The 18360-nt window shown below is 36.8% G+C and overlaps 2 long non-coding RNA genes across 5 annotated transcripts; one reads left to right on the plus strand and one right to left on the minus strand.

The window, feature by feature from the left end:
- Positions 1-2766: 2766 nt before the first annotated feature.
- On the minus strand, positions 2767-4772 carry LOC113361929. Of its 2 annotated transcripts, none has more exons than XR_003365416.1 (4): positions 4636-4772; positions 4084-4163; positions 3075-3135; positions 2767-2995 (listed from the first exon to the last, which is right to left on the minus strand). It is a non-coding gene; the product is annotated as an uncharacterized LOC113361929 (long non-coding RNA). The 2 variants fall into 2 exon arrangements; XR_003365417.1 differs by having other exon boundaries at positions 4583-4767.
- Positions 4773-7726: 2954 nt separating this feature from the next.
- LOC113358135 lies at positions 7727-12469 on the plus strand. Of its 3 annotated transcripts, none has more exons than XR_003364220.1 (5): positions 7727-7959; positions 9455-9992; positions 10374-10733; positions 11239-11443; positions 11875-12469. It is a non-coding gene; the product is annotated as an uncharacterized LOC113358135 (long non-coding RNA). The 3 variants fall into 3 exon arrangements; XR_003364219.1 differs by having other exon boundaries at positions 9455-9612; positions 9866-10733; XR_003364218.1 differs by having other exon boundaries at positions 9455-10733.
- The last annotated feature ends 5891 nt before the right edge of the window (positions 12470-18360 follow it).

Genomic DNA, 18360 nt, shown 5'->3' on the forward strand with positions numbered 1-18360 from the left:
CTAGTTATGGTGAAGAAGAATACGGTGGATATGGAAGTGATCATATGGCTAACCATTTGGTTAACTATTTTTGAACCAACAAATGTTAATGTTTGGGAACGGTTCGTAAACCAAAAATTGGACATTTCATTTGTGTGTAACAAGCTAAGTTTTCGATCCAACGGTTGAGAAATATTAGCTTGAATCTAATCAGGTTTTCATCTAACGGTGAATATTGAATGCTTTGTTACTAAGATAACATTGATTGCAAACCCTGATTTCAAAGACTATATAAAGGAGAACTCTAGCAACCGGGAAACCTAATCCCCACACCTTACGTGTGATACTAGTTGCATAGCTAGAGTCGATTCTCCTTTAACCTTTGGTTTCTTCTTCTAAAACCAGGTTAACGACTTAAAGACTTCATTGGGATTGTGAAGCTAGGCCGATACTACTTTTCTTGTAGTTGTGTGATCCGATCTTACATCTTCTATCGTTACGAGCACGATTGTAATAATTGGCTCGAGATTTATATCTCCGATAGGCAAGATAGAAAAGTAATCACAAACACTTTGTCTCATCGTTTGTGATTGCACAATATCTTATTTCGCTGCGTTGATTAGGATTATGGTGAGGTGATTGATAATACTAGGCTGTTCTTCGGGAATATAAGTTCGGTTTATCAATTGGTTCCTGTTCACCTTGATTTATCAAAAGACGGAACAAAACTCATAGGTATATTCGTGGGAGACGGATTTATCTATCACCGTAGACTTTTCTGTGTGATACATATTTGTTTATTAAAGTCTTCAACTTTGGTTCGTAGTAACTCTTAGTTGTGGGTGAGATCATCTAAGGGAATCAAGTACTTAGCATCCTGCTGGGATCAGAGATGTAGGAGCATAACCGTACCTTGGATCAGTGTGAGATTGATTGGGGTTCAACTACAGTCCAGACCGAAGTTAATTTTGAGTAGGCTAGTATCTGTAGCGGATTAATACAATGTATGTTCAATCTGGACTAGGTCCCGGGGTTTTTCTGCATTTGCGGTTTCCTCGTTAACAAAATTCTGGTGTCTGTGTTATTTCTTTTCCGCATTATATTTTGTTATATAATTGAAATATCACAGGTAGTGCGTTGTTCAATCAATTAGAATATATGACCTTTTGGTTATTGATTTAAATTGATTGAAACTTGGATATTGGTCTTTGGTACCATCCAAGTTATCTCTCTAGTATTTGATAAAGACTCGCAGATTTCTATTTGCTTGAGTATATATCAAATCGAGAGATTGAGATATAAACTCTTTGATATACTTTTTATCTAGATTGAGTTTGGCTGTCTAGTTGATTCTCTAGAAAGTATATTGGAGTTTGTCCATACAGATTGTTAAGCGAAATATTGGGTGTGGTTGTTGTACCCCCAATTTTTCAATGATGAAGAAGATAATGGTTGCTATGAAAGTGATCATATGGATAACCATTTGGTAGACTATTGTTGAACCAACAAATGTACAAGTTTGGGTACGGTTACACAAGCCTAGAAACGTGCATTTCATGTGTGTGTAACAAGCTAGTTTTGATCTAACGGTTGAAAGATATTAGCTTGAATCTAATCAGGTTTTCATCTAACGGTGAATATTGAATGCTTTGTTACCAAGCTAACATTGATTGCAAACCCTGAGATTGATTTTTGTCAAAAAAAAATTGTCAGGAAATCCCCTGTTTTTGTCTCGAAATATTTTCTGAGATTGATTTTTTTTTGTCACGAAGTTGTCTCAAATACCCCGTCTGGGAAAGTATTTCGGGACAAAATTATGAACTGTCACGAGAAAAATTAATTAGTAACTAAAAATTTATTGTCAATAAAAGTCTCTTTCACCAACGAAATAAAGTTGTCTGCGAAAGTTATTTTAATGACCAAAAAATTTGCCACCAAAAGGCACTTTTCTGCGGGCAAGTTTTTTGTCGCAAAAATTTAAAATTCAAGGACAAACTAATTTGTCTTTAATGATTATTATTCAAGACCAATTAAATTGTCTCAAAATCGAATTTTTGTGTCCATTTAATTTGTCTTTAATGATAACTATTTAAGACCAAAAAAACTTGTCTTAAAAGCCAAAAATTTGTGTCAATTTAATTTGTCTTTAATAGTAATTATCTGAAACCAAAAAAATTGTCTCTCATTAGTTTAATCAGAGACAAAATCACTACCCCTTGAAAATCAAATTTTGAAGATTAACTAGTTTGTCTCTAAATATTTTATTAGTGACCAAATTTTTGTCTCCGAAAAAAATTCGGAGACAAAATTCCTCCTCTCCGAAAGATTTATTTTTGTCTCCAAAAATAACATGTTTTGTCCTTAAATATTCCATGAGTGACAACTCACTTTACCTCGAAATGTTTTTTTCAAAGACAAATACTCTCCTTCTAAAAAATCGTCTCTAAATATCATAATCAATGACATTTAATTTTGCCATAAGAAGTGAATTTCTCGGACAACTTATTAAGGACTACTTTTCTTCCTTAGAAGAGAATTTCAAAGTCAAAATTATTCGTCTCTACAAGCTTTTTACAAACAGAAATGCTATTCACCTCCCTATTCTCCACCTCCCTATTCTGCTCCCTCCAATCTACACCACACATTTAGGATTTGAATCATATTCAGGTACAGGTGGGGTTCACCATTTCCCAGATATGGGGTTCAGATTAGAGGGAGCAGAGTAGGGAGATGGAGAATAGGGAGCTGAATAGCACCACCGTTTTACAAACCAACCGCAATTGAAAATAATATCAAAAATTCGTTCAATTTTCTTTATTCGTCAAACCTAAAAATAATAAAACCAGCATAAATAGAAATTCATCTAGATATTAAATCTCTTCCGGATTCGTAATCTGCTTGCATCTTCCGGATTCTCTCCTTTGAAATCTTATTCCAAGAACCTCATTCTAAATATCAGTTTCATTTATTTGCTCTCCTTCAATGATGCTTTTTTATTGGAGCTGAATATCTTATCCTAAATAAAAATTACATTGATAAAATTAAGAAAAATAATTAGACAAAAAATCAAGATGATATAACTTTGTGTTGCTTACAATTTTATTGGGTCTTCGTCTTTAAGCTAGTGAAACAGAAGCGCACATGGCTTCTCTTTGGCTGCAACAAAGGAGAGCAAGTGAGAGAAGAGTTTAATAAAAATTGAAACATACATATACATATAATAATCAGATCAAACACTATCTAAGTTCTAACCCTAAAGAAACACCCCTGACATCGTGTATCATGCAGACAACATTAACCACCGGATGAACGAGACATGATCACATTTTTCAATCACATCTGCCTACATGTATGCCAAACCAACATGTTTTATGAGGCCACAAGCCACTTAGGTACCATGAGGTAATTTTTCTCAACCATGATGGACTAGGTACTAGTTCTGTGATCATAGCATACAACAACATAAAGTGTGCTATTCCCACTTCGGCGTTGTGAAAAAATTCCTTTTTATACAATAGCTACACCCTAGGCCATTAATAATCATGCAATTATGTCCTTAGAGTAACTATAAGCTGTGCAATATGATCAACTCTTAGCGTATGTCATTCCAAAGTCCACTGGCACAGAACAATGTATTTCAACTCATTACATTGTCCACTGGCACAAAACAATGTATTTAAAATCATTACATTGTCCACTGGCACAGAACAATGTATTTCAACTCATTACTCCACATTTTTAACTTACAATGTCATGCTACTACCATAGTAGTGACTCGTAATACCCCTGATATGCAAGAGACAAGACATCATATGCTTCATGTGCAATATCGTCTCTCTTTGGAAATAAATATTTGAAGATCATATCGTTTCTCTTTGTTAAAATCATAATGACGCTCCCAAAGTTCCTGCGTCACTAGCCTATTTTTCAGTGTGTCTACCATATGGTAAAAGGGAAGTAGAAATGTACACCCCCGTCTAATCCATAGCGAAAAGTCTGAAATTACTATTAGAACTAACAAATTGAATGTGCGCATCTTAAAGATCAACATATCATCCGGAGATGACCAAAAAAACTTGCAAGACCCACAAGAAAAAAAATTACCTAATGCAACGCTTAATGATTTTGTTAGGTGTTGCAACCGACTCTTCTCCAACTACATCACATCCCGATTCCGCAGCCACCTAACCAAAAAAATTAGAAAACATCGAATACACAAAATCAGTAAAACAAACAAATTGAAAATATGAACAAACGCACAATACCAACAATCGAATTGCAGTGATGAAGTCATGTATTCTCAATCAAACCCTTGTTAGAAATCGGCATCGACATCCTAATTAGAAATCAAACCCCTAATTATATATCAGATCCCCAAGGAAAATCGACAGTTAGAAATCAAAACCCTAATTATAAATCAAACCCCTATATAAATCAAATCCCTAAGGAAGAAACGACAGTTAGAAATCAAAACCCTTATTATAAATCAAATCCTTAAGGAAGAATTGACAGAAGATGAGACAACTGGTAGAAATCAAAACCCTTAATATAGATCAATACAGACTAAAAACTGAGATATGACTGAAATTTATAGAAAATCTACCATTGATTAAGAAACTTGAACACGCTAAGCATCTAATGAAGGTGGTGCATCACCTAATTTGCTACTGGTATGCTCTACTAGAATTCTTCCCTCTAATTTTATTTTTCTATTTTTGTTTCTTACGATTGATGAAGAAAATACCAGAAGAGAGATTGAGAAAGAGATACCAGACGAGAGAGAAGAAAAAGTTAGAAGTGAGGAAAAAAAATGTTTTAATAAAGAGAAAGAGCGGATCTTGGTCAAAGAATATTTACTGAGCTCTGGATATCTCTCTTGGACTTCTCCTGCCCAAGTAAAAACATTTGTATTTTTTTTAATCCGACCTGTCTGATTCATATAGTTCGACTCAGTATTTGTTGTTTTGAGTTAGCTCTGACTTATCTGACTCAAAAATATGTGAGTAAATGGCTTGGTTCCATGAGTTAAGGACATTTCATTCCATGACTTAAAAGGATCCAAATCAGGATAGGTCCGACTCACGTCGCGAGTTAGCAAACTGTAAATGTACGCGTGAGAAGTACGAGGTTCGAATGAGATCAAACGAATTCATGAATCAAATTTAATATTGGAGTTAGACTTATGTAAATCATTAAGTTGATTTTTATAGCCAAAGAGCAGTTAAAGATTCTCACACTGAAATATATGCATAATGTCAGTATTACCACTTTGAGTAGATATAACACATTGACAATTGTGTATCAAAAAAAAAATGAAATGATCTAATCTTAACTGTGCATTGTCAATAATTGAACATCTATATCTCTAGATAAACCATAGAACACAACAAATGAATCCGATCCTTTCCCGAGTTAAAAACAACTTAATGTAATGTCTTTGGACAAACTTAAGGGTGTCATTTAATATCTAAAAACTTCAAAACTCATTTGATATTTCTTATAAATAATTTTTGGATTTGATATCCGTTTTTTTTTGTTCCAATACGAAATTAAGAACGAAATTAAGACACGAAGGTATCCGCATCCAAAATTGTATGAATATATATATATATATATATATATTTAAAACCTACAAAAATGTGTATCAAACGTAATTCTTTTTATTCTATTACATATTTATTTAAGAAAACTTATACATATCTTCATCCTAGCTTATTATGTGATATCAATTCTTTATATAAAAATAGAAGCATTTTATTATATTTTTCTCTTCTAATGGTTTCGGATTGGACATCCGTTTATACCAAATATATGAACTTTATATTATCGAGAACATCAGAAGGTATACAAGCCTCTTATTTTCTTGAGATATTGTTTGCCTTTTGCTATATGGTGAGTTGTGTGGTTGGGAAGGAGCGACATTTTAATTGCTAAGAAACAAGTGAGAAAGCCCGTTAGCTCTCTTATTGTAGATATCAAAGTGTTGCTTCTTAGTTTGTCCATTAAAACTTGATGATTTTGTATTTGATTGCGCAAATTTGTTTTAGAGAGTAATGTTTTTGTAAGCTCTTTGCTCTTTTCTTCTTGTATCTCTTGAGGTTGCTATCTTGACACCCTTTCTTATTTATATTATCTTTGCCTCTTAAAAAAAATACAAAATATTACAAAGAACTGCTTCCTTATCAGGAAAGATCTTGCTTGCATACCTATTTTAACATTGGCGTGTCTTTTTTCCCTGACCCATTCCTTTTAAGCAGTGATAATACCTCGATATGCCTTGCTCAAATGCTAGTGCTTGTAAAAGGATTAACAATTAGGCCATTTGTGAAATCGAGATGTCAGGATCTAGCTCAACCTAACTAGTATTTAACTCAGACTTCTCGGCTGTTACTTAGAATAATAATTACTGAATTATTATTTATATGTACAACAAATTTTAAAATTGTTACTTAAAATCTTAAATATAAACCATTGACATAAAACATGATCACCAATAAGGTGAAGACGCGAATCACCATTAACGTTAAAGGCTAGAAAATCATTTTCAGATCGTTTGAGAAGTTATACTTTTTTTTTTCAATTTGAGCATAAAATTATACTCGTTTTCAAATTTGGTGTAAAATTATGCGCGTTTTCAATTCGGGTATAAAACTATTTTCATTTGTACTAGAAGTGAAGTCGAGTATGATCTCATATTATGATCAAATAATAAGTGAAAATAATGGGTTAACCAAAATCAGTTTACACGATACACACATAAAAACTGATTTCTGACATTTCACATAGGAATCGGTTTATAAGAGTGCTCATGAAATCTGATTCTAACAAAAAAAAAACAGAAAAATAGTTATCTCTTCCATATCAGAATAGGGCAATGTGGACATTAACGTAGACCGATTTTGGTTCAATTTTCTTCGAGCATAATGCGAATCCAGGATAATCGGTCTTTGTGGACAACAACTGTTTCTAAATGAAATCGGTTTACAAGTAAATTGACGTAGACCGATTCTTATAAACCCATAAAACTTTGATTTTAAAAAATGAATTGGCCAAAATATTCCTAAAAATGAGAAACTTACAAATTGATTTCGGTTAGGTTGAAAAAGTTCGACGACAGTATTTTAAGAACAACTAGCCGAACTTATCTGTAAATGTAGTTTGACTAATTTTTCAGTTATTGCAGGTAGTCAAACATAGCTTTAATGGAGTTTTAACCACCCGAGTATTAATTTCCGCTACCTTTTCCGTGCCGAACTCTGGAAGATATTTGTTCAGTACGCCCAAAAGGTTACCTATGTAGCCGAACTTTGTTCGATTTAGTAGGCAAAATATCGACTTAACCGAACTTAACGTTTGCTTATACAGAGAGGAGTTCGGTTAAGAAAAAATAATTACGGCTCAACGAATCCAACATTTACTTGTACGTAGAGAAGTTCAGTTAGTCATTTCCGCATTTTAGGACACCCTAACGAAGATAGCCATACTAATCATCGTCCCCTCCAAAATGGACTGGTGTTCCGCTCCTAAGAGATGGGTCTGTAATGAGACTAAACGTGTCGAGCCATGTATTTGTGTTCATTGCTATCATCAAGCAAGCACCACTTATTCAAGGAGTGATTACAAATAATTTTCTGGTAAGCAGCACGTGGAGTCCACTAGAGGTGTAAGTGTGACGTGTCCTACATTGCTATCACACACACTACGTTTTTTTTTTCCTTTTTTCTCCATTTCTCTAATTGAGAAAAGTTTTGTATATGAAAATTAAAAGCCATTTCTTATCACCGACAGAGCTTTGCTGGTATCGAAATAAGATGGAGGCTTCATTATGGTCTGAATTTTGGGGTTTCATGGATTTTGTATACTCAGAGCAGTAGTTGTTTGATGGTATCTTTATAAAGACGTGAATGGAGATGGTGTGGAGCTTCTTCAAATAAACTGATATCGTTTGCCAACACCTAAAATGGGTTCGACAGTTTTGAGGTGAGTTTTGTGTGGAATGAATGGTACACCACGACCCACAATCTTAGTATCTATTTTTTTTTTCTAGATCCCCTAACCTTAAGATATTCTCCTTTCCAAATCTTCCGTATTAGTAGGAATTTTCCGTATCTTTCTCTGAAGATTAAGGAAAACCAAATCACCGATTTCACGGATTGAGTAACTAATTTCCCTCTAAAATCGAGCAAAATTATTTCTTTCCCGCTGCTAATATGATTCATTGATTTTCACACTCCCTCCAAAATAAAGTTAGACCTAAATCAAGCAACTAATTTCCGAATAAAATTGAGGCTTTAGTTCCTTTTGGCGGGATGATTCCCGCTAATTTGTTTTGGGTTTCGAATTTCAGTAGGCTATATAAACCCTAAGTCATGGATGAAACTTGTACATTTACCAATAATCTCTTCAAAATCTTGTTTCTTATCTTCAAGGTACTCTTTATATTTTTTCTTTTTCAGTATAATTTTCCTTGATTTTGCTTTTAAAACCCTTATTATTTTCTAAGGGTGTTGTGATTTCTTGGTGGATTCTTCTTCAATGAATCTATTCAAGCTTCCCTAATGGTTTGGAACTCCACACACTGGTTACTTGGTGATGGAAATCTGGTGTTTTAAATCTCATTTCCTTTTGGTACTTTGATTGTAAGTAATATGCATATGTGATTCTTTAGCCTTTTGCGTTTTGTTTTTGTTTTTGTTTTTGAGTATGGTTGTTGATGGGTTCCTCTTCCATGGAATCAAATCAATGCCCATTATTATTTACATCTGTTTTTTTATTTTTATTTTGAGTCTGGTTGTTGATGGGTTCCTCTTCCATGGAATCAAATCAATGCCAATAACTTGCATCTGTTTTTTTTTGTTTTTTAAATTTTGAGTATGGTTGTTGATGGGTTCCCCCCCCTTGGAATCAAATCATGCCAATTACTTACATATGCTTTTTTGTTTTTGAGTATTGTTGTTGATGGGTTCCTCTTCCATGGAATCAAATCAATGCCAATTACTTACATCTGTAATTCCCTAAGAAGATGTTGCTTGTTATGATGTTCCAAATGGTACTTGTAAGTAGGCAGGAAGGAGTTGATGGTCACTATAAAACTGTAGCACATACTTTCTTGTCTACTTTTATTAAGCACCTAATAGGTTGATGCGTTTAGCTAAACTGTGAAGCTCAGAGGGCAGCACTTCTATGGGATAGTACATCTGTAGGGAATTGATTGCAAGTTATTCTGATTTACAAAGATGTGCTGACTATACTTTGATCTTTTGTTTATGCATTTAGTTTGAACATTCCTGCTGGTTTATGGATTGGCTTACCCATTTGTCACGTTGTTGTCTTTTTATTTCCACAAGAATGTTTAGACTTTGATAATCTTGAAGCATCCATGTTTTTTTGGCCATTATTAGTTATGTTGCTTACACTTCTATACTTTTCTTTTCAATTAGTTATGTTGCTTACACTTTTATACTTTTCTTTTCAGTTTGTCCTAATACAAATGGCACCCCAAATCACTGCTTCTACGGGTATGAAAAATCACAAATATTGTTGAAATATCAAATACTGCTGTTAAACAAAGACTCGGGTACGGCAGTATATGAATTGCAATCACCTGTGACCAGAGATGAGCTTGCAGCTGAGGTATTCATCCTCTTTTTCTCTGTAAAATATTTTTTTCTTAACAAACACCGAGCAAATTAAACTGACATAATGTAAGTTACTACCATTCATCACTATTTACAACTAGTTGACATCACACTTATTCATTTTAACATCTTGAAATGGTAGTATAGTCCCCAAATCAGTCTTTTGATTTACTGAATTCTGGGTATGTGGTTATACTGTCAAATTTCATCAAGGTCTCCCTTTTGTTTTCTTCTTCAAATGTTGATAGTTGTAAACTGTCTGGTGGCGAGGCAACTTTGTGCGAACTCCAGCCAGAAAACTTGTACATAATTGAACCTTTCTCATTTGAGGTGTCACTGCATCTGCCAAAATCAATTCCACTGCCAGACGGAAAGGTACAAGGGACTCTAGATGTTAAAGTCAGAGGAAAATAAATTAGTATGTTTTCTAAAATACATTTCTGACTTGTCTATAATGTTCTTTTCATGGAAAAACTATAAGTTTTTTACATAGTCATTAACACAAGTGAATGTTGTATTATTCAATTTGCCGCATGAACAAAAACTTAAGGCAAATGTTCACTGTGAACTCTTGGTTTAAAACAAGAGGTGATTGGTGGCGGCAAAGTTAGGGGTTTATGTTGGATGAATTGATTTTCATGTTTCTGAAATTGAGTTCTTGATCTCAATTGATAAATGAAATTGCATCAACGAAGTAAGGTCCGTATGTCAGCTGGATTGGGTTTATTTGGGGTAACTGATTTACTCTTTGATCAGTGGAGGAAGGTTATTAGCCGGTCATGGAGATGAAACTGAGCTCACTGGCGGTCATTCTTTAGTAACCACTGTCTAAAATGTGCTGGGTGAATGGGTTTTCTGTGGGGATATTTTTATAAATCACACTGAGACTGTATGGGTTTTTGACAAGCCTTGGTCTGGGTGAAATTCAGAAGTTTAGAGAATGGGCAGTGGATGGACTTGGTAATGGCTTGAATTTTGAAACTAGATTTAGTGTTGGATTGGGTCGCAAGTACCCTATTTGCTCGGTCCATATTGGATACTTTTGTACCACCTATAGAAGTATCAGTCTAGACAAACTCAAGAGGAGGCCGTCTTCAAAACAGAGTCGTAAATAAGGTTTGAGATTTTAATTCCCTTTTCCATTAGCTTGTATTTCACTATTTCTTATTTAGATTATTTATGATCCACTTTAGGGTGAAAGGATGAATTTGTAGGCTATTTTATTTGTGTTATTGAACAAGGGTTCTCTCATTTGGGTATCATTTATCGTTTAGCTTTTAACTAATTATTCATCTTACCTTCAGACGGTAGTTGTACTAATTCTTAAAGCCCCATTCAGAATCTGTATATAAAGTTTCATTTATGTCTATATGCCGATGTCTCATTCACTGTTTCAGACCTCCATGCATAACTCTCATTTCGTGCATTTTTCTTATGCCAATTACCTTGAACATTTCTCAGAATGTTCCCAAATATTAGTTGTCTTCTCTTTGTTGGTTTCGTTCTTAGTGACACGGTTATTGTGAAAGTTAAAACTCATTCCTCCGTCTTAGCCAAAATAAAACAGTAATAAGATAAATAAAGGTTACCTCCATTATGATATGGATGATAATTCTTGCAGGAAAGTTGCATCTGTGTTTCTGACTATGATGATGGAGCCGAGGTGCGTAAGCTTCCTTGCTGACACCATTTTCACTGTGCCTGCATTATAGTCATGCTGTTATTACAGTGAGCATTCTGTATCAGTGTTTTTTTTTGAAGTTGAAGCAGCTAGGTCTACTGTGGACTCTTCACATGCTGCAGCAGTCAAACAAGTACATCATCTGGTTAGTTTAATTTCTCCTCTGGTAGAAACTATTTTTCTGTTACCGCCACCCCTCTCCTTAACCTTGGTCCAGATTGATACATATTGGACTTACGATGGAAACTGATGTAATGATCAATAACGTGCCAACTAAAAAATTCAGTGTTGATAATAGTCAACCTGTGGACCACTACCTGTGTAGGCTTTTGAATTCTTGCTGATGCAAGTATAAAACAAAGGATCGGACAATAGTTCCAAGCTGCAAGAGCCAGTTCCTTTGTCTTTGACAGCATGATACCCAGTTGGTAGTCATCTTTGAAGCTTATATGTTACTAGAAACATGTGTTTTAATATGGGAACTGAAGTTAGTCCTGTCAGTTCTGTACATAGTTGTGACAGTGATAAGGATGCTTAGAATTGTTCTCGAGATAATACTTTTTTGTATCTTGACAGGAAATTTCAATGGAAGATTTTACAACTCATGGGTCTTTTGCATCTCTTGATAATCAGTGGCATGACAGCAGTCGTGAAGTTCAAGCTTCCATTAAAGAAAATGATTATGGAACTATCGATAAGGCTTACAGGCTGCTGCTAAATCTTACAGGTCTGTGAAGCAGCATTGATAGCAACTGATTCTAAGGAAATTAAGCTTGGTGACAACTTATGGTTTCAGTTTCTGTACACTGCTTATTAGCCAAGTCTGAAGCTGCTGAAGCTTTAGACATGAAAGATTGCTCTGGATTGGGCTTTGGGCTACACCTTGAAATGACTTTTTAACAAGCACTGGTTTGATTATAGGTTTTGTGGATCAATCTTTTAAACTGTAGCTTGAAAATCTTTGTTTTCTCTTATCATAGACTTAAAAGGCTTAAAATCCAATAGGGAGCAATGATCAGATAAAATCATCAGATTTGCGTCACTAGCAGTCAACGATTATTCTGTAAAGGGTCATAGTTTGAGTCACGGAATATTCGGATTTGCAGACCACAATTTGTCTTGCCACTAACAAAGTTTTTAACGACAAAATTTGAGATTTGCTTCGTATTCATTTAGATGACGAATTAATTTTGTCTGCATAAATAGATATAGGGACAAAAGTCACATGTTGCTGGCAATAGTTTTTGCAGAAGAATTATATTTTTTCTGCATAAATAGATATAGGGACAAAAGTTACACATTGTCGGCAATACTTTTTTCGGAGACCAATATTTTTCCCGTCCGTAGAAAACAATCCATTTGCGACAACCAATTTGTTTAGATACTAATAGTTCTAACGGCAAAATTCTTATTTGACGGGCATGCATTTCGGCAACAAATTAATTTTGTCGGTGTAAGATAACTACAGGGACAAAATTCTTGGATTGTTAGCAATAATATGTTTGGAGACTATAATTTTCCTTTGTCGCTAGAAACCAATTCCGTGACCGAAATAATTCGTCACAAAGAAGTATTTAGAGACGGAGACATAATTGGTCACAAAAGAAATATTTAGAGACAGAAATAGGATTGGCAACCATATTTGGTCACAAAAATTTCAGTGACAACTTTAAAGATAAAATTTACCGTTTGTCGCGAAAAAATATATATGGTGACCAAAAAATATTCCTCCCTAAACACTAGATTTGTAGACAAAATTTTATTGGTCACATAAAATTTTGTCACTAAACGTGTGTTTTGTTGTAGTACTATATAAGGGAGAACTCTAGCAATTGGAAAACCTAATCCCCACAACTTCTGTGTGATACTAGTTGTGCTAAGCTAGAGTCGATTCTCCTTTAACCTTTGGTTTCTTCTTCTAAACCAGGTTAAGGGGTTAAATATTTCATTGGGATTGTGAAGCCAGAACGATACTACTTTCTTGTAGTTGTGTGATCTGATCTTGTTGTTTCTATCGTACGAGTACAATTGTGATAATTGGCTTGAGATTGATATCTCCGATAGGCAAGATATAAAAGAAATCACAAACACTTCGTCTCATCGTTTTTGATTCCGCAATATCTTTTTTCGCTGCGTCGATTAAGATTATTGTGAGGTGATTGATAATACTAGGCTGTTCTTCGGGAATATAAGTCCGGTTTATCAATTGGTTCCTGTTCACCTTGATTTATCAAAAGACGGAACAAAACTCGTAGGTATATTCGTGGGAGACGAATTTATCTATTACCGTAGACTTTTCTGTGTAATACAGATTTGTTTATTAAAGTCTTCGACTTTGGGTCGTAGCAACTCTTAGTTGTGGGTGAGATTAGCTAAGGGAATCAATTGCATAGTATCCTGTTGGGATCATAGACATAGGAGCATAACTGTACCTTGGTTCAGTATGAGATTGATTGGGGTTCAACTATAGTCCAGATCGAAGTTAATTTGGAGTAGGCTAGTGTCTGTAGCGGCTTAATACAGTGTGTGTTCAAACTGGACTAGGTCCCGGGGGTTTTCTACATTTGCGGTTTTCTCGTTAACAAATTCTGGTGTCTGTGTTATTTCTTTTCCGCATTATATTTTGTTATATAATTGAAATATCACAGTTTGTGCGTTGTTCAATCAATTAGAATATCTGACCTTTTGGTTGTTGATCTAAATTGATTGACACTTGGATATTGGTCTTGGATACCATCCAAGTTATCTCTCTAGTATTTTATAAAGACTCGCAGATTTCTATTTGCTTGAGTATATATCAAATCGAGAGATTGAGATATAAACTCTTTGATATACTTTTTTATCTAGATTGAGTCTGACTGTCTAGTTGATTCTCTAGAAAGTATATTGGAGTTTATCCATACAGATTGATAAGCGAAATATTGGGTGTGGTTGTTGTACCCCCACCTTTTCAATTGGTATCAGAGCAGGAAAACACGTTCAAGACCTTACAAGTCTGTGTTTGTAGCGATCTGACTCTATGGACAGAGGTGCTATCTCAATTAACGTACCACCATTCATCGATGGCTCTAATTACTTATGGTGGAAAATTGTTATGCGAGCTTTTCTTCAAGCACGTGATTTTCAATCATGGATATTTGTTGTTAATGGATATAATGCTCCCGTCGTGGAAGTTGGAGATATAAACGTTCCCAAGGATATTGGTGAATACACCCCTGCTGAGATAAATGCTGCAAAGAAAAATTCCGACGGTTTGAATGCCATTATACATGCCATTACCCTAAATCTTCAGCACCATCTGTCAAATTGCACGAGGTCTAAAGATGCGAGGGATATCTTAGAAACTGTATTCGAAGGTAACTCCAGTGAAAAGGAAGTTAGGCTTCAAAACCTTAATTCCGATTGGGAAAACCTTCGTATGACAGATGAAGATACATTTGATGAGTTTAATCATAGAGTGTCTGAAATTGTTAATGCATCTTTTGCATTGGGTAAGACTATTCCTGAAAAGGACATTGTGATGAAGATTCTCAGATCGCTGCCATCTAGATACGACTCTAAGAAGCATTCCATCGTTGAGGGAAATAACCTTGATAATCTCTCCAGAAATACGCTGGTGTTGATGGTGTTTTTAGCTTAGGGTTAAAATCGTAAAACCATACATCTGACATGACGTCACTATGATCACTAGCGCATTTACTGAATCAATCAGCATGCCTACGTAAGAATTATCAGGGTACCTTTTTTTTTATATACATGTGTCATGTTCCACGGCAGAACCCTTAGTATTGACCGACATCATCTTCGTACATACCAAACCCTAATTCTCACGCCACCGTTCCAATGGCAAACCATGCCAGCCACGTCTCTGCGCCAAGGCATGCCAACCATGCCAGTCGCACCACCGTGCCAATGGAAAATCATGCCAGCCACGTCTCCGCGCCAAGGCATGCCAACCATTCCAGCCGCACCACCGTTCCAATGACAAACCATATCAGCCATGTTACCATGCCGGCCTTCTCTTCACGACTGCTAAAACGAAGGCGTGCGACAATCAACGGCCACCCTTCCATCTTAGATGCAAATCTTAGCCGTCCAAGGTTGCCAACCAAGGCATGGTAAACTTTGGCCCAAAACCCTAGTTTTGGCCACGCCAAACCGCGCCAAGGCATGCCATGCCACACGTGCCAATGGCATGCCAACCACCTTACCGCGCCATACCATGCCGACCTTCCCTATGCGGCTACCAAAACGAAGGCGTGCGACGATCAACGGCCACCCTTCCATCTTAGATGCAAATCTTAGCCGTCCAAGGTCGCCAACCAACGCATGGTAACCTTTGTCCCAATGCCAAAACCCTAGTTTTGGCCACGCCCAAACCGCGCCAAGGCATGCCGGCCATGCCACATGTGCCAATGGCATGTCAGCCACCTTGTCGCGCCACACCATGCCAACCTTCCATACACGGCTACCAAAACAAAGGCTTGCACCGATCAACGGCCATCCTTCCATCTTAGATGCAAATCTTAGCCTTCCAAGGTCACCAACCAACGCATGGTAACCTTTAGCCCAACGCCGAAACCCTAGTTTTGGCCACGCCCAAACTGCGCCAAGGCATGCCGGCCCTTAGTAGCCAGGAACGGGAATGAGGTCGGGAACGGGATCGAAAACGGAAACGAGGATCGTAAGATTTTCAAAAAATGAGATACGAGCAGCGAGTTGGGAACGTATTTTACATTTCATAAAAATATAAATTATATTACTAATTTACCAATATTTTAGAATAAAAAATAAGACAAAAACATTAAATAAATATTTACAAAATCTTAATTAAGTGCAGCATTCATTAATTTTTTTGTCTTATGCTCGGTATGAGCTCCGTGAACTTGAGTTTGTGCTTGTTATGAGCATTCATTCACTTTTTATCCGATTAGAAGAAATATAATGTTGGAAAACATTACCAATATTTTAGAATAAAAAATAAGACAAAAACATTAAATAAATATTTACAAAATCTTAATTAAGTGCAGCATTCATTAATTTTTTTTGTCTTATGCTCGGTATGAGCTGCGTGAACTTGACTTTGTGCTTGTTATGAGCATTCATTCACTTTTTATCCGATTAAAAGAAATATAATGTTGGAAAACAGTGGGAATCGAGTTTCATATTGGAATTTGTGGCGGGACTTAAGTTTTATGTTGGAGTTAGTGGCAAGTTGGACTCACACGTTTCTTTGAAATCGGAGGGTATTAAGTTTCGTGTTAGAATATTGGTGGGAATATGAACTCACACGTTCCTTACTGTTAGGAACGCGTATCTTGCATGCTAGGAGCGCGCTCCTTGTACGGATCTCATATGGGAACGCGGATCCGCGCATTTCATCAAGATACGAGAGGCCCGTTAACATTCCCGGCTACTAAGTGCTGACCATGTCACATATGTCAATGGCATGTTAGTCATCTTGCCGTGCCATACCATGCCGGCCTTCCCTACGCGGCTAATAAAACAAAGGCTTGCAACGATCAACGATCATCCTTCCATCTAAGATGCAAATCTTAGCCGTCCAAGGTCGCCAACCAACGCATGGTAACCTTTTGTCCAACGCCAAAATCCTAGTTTTTGGCCACGCCTAAGCCGCGGCAAGGCATGCCGGCCATGCCACATGTGCCAAAGGCATGCCAACCACCTTGCCGCGCCATACCATGCCGACCTTCCCTTTACGGCTACCAAAACGAAGGCCTGCAACAATCAACAACCACTTTTTCATCTAAGATGCAGATCTTAGCCGTCCAAGGTTACCAACTAACGCATGGAAACCTTTGGCCCTAGTTTGGTCGCGCCTAAACAAAGCCAAGACCTTAACTTTTGGCCGCGCCTAAACTAGGCCATGTTAAAGCCATACCAATCATGCTTTCATGCCACAGGATACCAAACGAAGGGTTGCAGTAATCAACGGCTACCTTTCCTCTTAAGATGCAAAATCTCGACCGTCGAAGGTCACCACCGAGCCGACAAGTCTCCCAAGCTCAACTTTCCAGACAACAACAACATGCTACATGTTTTCCACGAAAACACTCGAGACATCAACACATGTCACAAACTGGGGGATGCTCATTGGGTATTGGTTTGGCGGTTTACAGCGTGCGGCGTACACTACGCTCGTTATAAGACAGTGTCATAAGGATGAGGTGGTTAGTAAATACAGGGAGTAATGGTGAACCACTTTCTTTTATGGAAGATCAATCCCAGGCGTTACCGGTTATCACCTCCTCCCATTCACTCATCCGTTTTCCATTCTTACGAGATCAGAGTACGTTTCACTTCGACTTGTATAAATAGGTATTACCTATTTCCACCGTAAAAAATTCAGGTCAGGAACATACACTCTCAGAAAATATTTGCTAGCTTTCCATCTGTTAGCTTCCCACTTTCTGATACAAGTCGTGAAACAATTACTCTTCCAGAATCAACTATTCTGGTCTCAACACTCTCTTCGATTCCCTCCCCAAAACCAACCCTTCTCCTTCACTTTGTGACCGAAACAAGTATGGAACGGCCATTTCTTGGTTTAGGACGGATTTGTACAGATTGATCTCTCGAATCTAAAGTACTCACTTGCAGTACATTGTTTAGGGTTTAAACTCATTTCTCACCCAGACACCCGAAATTACCAAAATCAGCAGAAACCATTTTCACCCTCAAACGATTGGCGACCACAGTGGGAGGTTGATCTTTCGGTCACGATGTCAATTTTCAATCCTCGAGCTCATACCTCGACCCAGACGACAGGACAGTAGGATCAAACGATCCGCTCAGGAATCGACGACTCAGCTACAAGGCGACTCGATTACCAGTCATGACACCGCAAGGGGCGACTGGGGACTTCCCAGAGGTTAAAAGGAAACGATCCGCCCAGGGATCGACGACTCGATTATCAAGTGACTCAGGGACGATTGGGGACTTTCCACAATCGATGTGCTTCCCACAAAAATCAGAATTGCACCTGACTCATTTTTCGTTAGCAGATCCAAAAAACCGAGTAAGTCTTGCCTAGACAAAATA

This window comes from Papaver somniferum, chromosome 3, assembly GCF_003573695.1.
Source record: "Papaver somniferum cultivar HN1 chromosome 3, ASM357369v1, whole genome shotgun sequence".
Lineage (NCBI taxonomy): Eukaryota > Viridiplantae > Streptophyta > Magnoliopsida > Ranunculales > Papaveraceae > Papaver > Papaver somniferum.